The sequence below is a fragment of the Peromyscus leucopus genome, chromosome 5, assembly GCF_004664715.2.
Source record: "Peromyscus leucopus breed LL Stock chromosome 5, UCI_PerLeu_2.1, whole genome shotgun sequence".
Classification (NCBI taxonomy): Eukaryota; Metazoa; Chordata; class Mammalia; order Rodentia; family Cricetidae; genus Peromyscus; species Peromyscus leucopus.
In genome coordinates, this window is record NC_051067.1 from 2796102 (window position 1) to 2798707 (window position 2606).

A 2606-nucleotide genomic window follows, 5' to 3' on the forward strand; every position below is an offset into this window, starting at 1 on the left:
TTCACACCAGGCCATCCCTGAGTCTTAGGATCTCAGAAAAGCCACATTCTGTAAGACACAGCTTGGGAGTGGAGTTTTTCTCCAGAACCATGTTTCCTGCCTGGGAGCCTGACTCACTAGTCAAGCTAGCTTATGACTTTACTCTGTGGGCCAGGCTGAGGCTTCAGGGAAGAGCTAGGCACTGTTCCAGAGAAGAAAGGGTGAAGCCACAGGCTGCTCTGCTCTTGCACCACTAGCCTCCTTTGTAAATAGCCCTTAGTGGAGTCTGGACAGCGCAGTTCTGGTTTCACCTTTGAGCAGAAGCTGCAGCACTCCATGAGGGAGCTGAGACAGGCAAGGTATACAGGCCCTGGATCCTTCGGAATCATGCTCCAAAAACATCCTCACAACTTTGCTCTGGTAACCTGACTTCTCTTCTTTCTCTAGGTTTTGTTTTACTTTATTTTCTTATTTGTTTTCTTTTTTTAGTTTTGTTGTTGATGTTATTGTTATTGTTTTAAGATAATAATAGAATTACATAATTGCCCCCTCCCTCCCCTGTGCCTGCCCCCCCCCCCCCCCGTTTCCTTTCTCACAACCTCAGAAATACCCTTCCTGACTCATTTAAAAATCCGGCCTCTTTTTGCATTGTTGCTACAATTATGATTACAAAGAAAAGGGGGTGGTGTGGGATCTGCCCTTTCTGATTGGACAGTTCTGGCTTGGCAAGATGCAGCAGGTTGTGGGGGCTCCGGTGCAGGCCAGGGAGGAGGTCACTGGCAGTCCCATACTCAGAGCTGAATGGTGAAGTGGGAAGTCAGAAGTTAAGAGCTGGGACCCTTGGCAAATCCCCAGTTAGACAAGAGTTACCAGGGGGAGCAGGCCCCCACTTATGCACCCACACTTACCTAGGGTACCCTGCCTCACCCCAACTTGGAGCTGGCTCCCTGCTGGGTCCTAGCTACTCTTTGTACCACCAGAGGGTGGCCTCTCACTAATCAGTATGTATAATATTACTTCTTTGCAGGTTTTCAGGGCTGACCATTTGGTATTGAATAATTCCTTGTTCCCTAGGTTTTTGTGACCTCATTAGTGCTCTCCTACTGCTTGAGAATGGCCTCAGCTGCTCTACCACGTGATCCCAGTTTGGATGCTGAATGGGAGGAATGGAAGATGAACTTTAAAAAAATCCTACAGCCCGGTTGGTAACATGGTCACTGTCCAGAGGGATTTCAGAAAGAATGGCCCTTGCTGTTGGGGGTCTGTAGGCATAAACATGGCCACAGAGGCCAGCCATCACTGAGGACTTGCTTAAGACATGCACTGTGAACTCAAGGTGGCCAGCTTTGCTAATCCTCTAGGTATGGAGAATGGCTGGCTGTGGTGTCCTGAGATCCCTCTCCATGGTTCCTCTTTACCTGTTGCTACACTCCATTTGGTCAGCTTGTATGTGGAGTTAATAAGAAGAAAATACTATCTATTGTGTTCATTCCCAGGATGAAGAAGGGCACAGAAGAGCAGTGTGGGAAAAGAATAAGAAATTTATTGAGAATCACAATGCAAACTATGAGCAGGGAAAGACAAGCTTCACTATGGGCCTGAATGGATTTAGTGACATGGTGAGTGAGATATGGATTATTAATTCTGTGCCTGTTCAAGAAAGGTCTTTACATTTAGTCTCTTGGAGTTCAATGTTTTATTTGCTTTTCCATGAAGACACGGGAGGAATTCTTGACCATTTGCTGTGGAAGGTCAAAGTCTACAAGAGATTTGCCTAAATCTAAGAATTTAGAAGAGAACAGCAATGTGGCATCTGTGATGGATTAGGTAAGACAGTGTCTCATCCCTACCCTCAATTGCCCACAGGAAGTCAAGGAGAAAATGAAGTCCTCACTGAGGTCAGCTGTAGAACAACTGGAGTTTCACTGTTTTACTAAGTGTTCTGCTCTATGAAGTGTGGAGAGAGTTTATATTAGGCTGTCGATGACAACCTTTTCTTCTTGACTGGGGTACTGTAGCTGGGCATAAAGTATGGTGACCGTGAAGGAAAAAGGCTTCAGGGAAGGTACTGTGAGAAAGCCACTGTGCTGCAATCTTTCTAATCAGTGTGATATGTGCTTTTCTTCCAGCTGGATTAGCAGGAGGGGCATGATTGGCAAGAGTAAGATAGCCTAGGAGCAAAGCAATCACTCTGTCATTGCCTCAGGAGCCTACTGCCAAGATGTGAGCTGCATGATGCTGAAAGAATAGACTGGGGGAAGAAGGAACAGGAGGAGTCCATCACATTGTCCAGCATGTGCTGTGTAGAATGAAACACTGAATTCATTTAATATCAACACTGTGATGTGAACTACCATGAATATTCACACTAATAGAATATTAACAACCACAATGTCTTAAAATTAAAGCTTTATTTTAAGTGTAGTATTATGCTTTCTTTCTGGTTTTGTTTCAGTAAGATTTTATTTTGTTAAAACCTTCTGCTTGAAGGTATGTATACCTGGCTGTGGGAAGGTGTTCTAGGAGAAGGAGTGTCAGTTCTCTCATTATAGAGTCTGTTTCCTGTCCTTGGTTGAGCTCTGCTTCCTGGGCTTGATCTGGAATGATCTGAAAGACAAGGAATTTTC

The 2606-nt window shown here is 45.0% G+C and overlaps 1 pseudogene; it reads left to right on the forward strand.

Annotated features, from left to right (window-relative positions):
* The first annotated feature begins 210 nt into the window (after positions 1-210).
* LOC114709702 lies at positions 211-2403 on the forward strand (annotated as a pseudogene).
* The last annotated feature ends 203 nt before the right edge of the window (positions 2404-2606 follow it).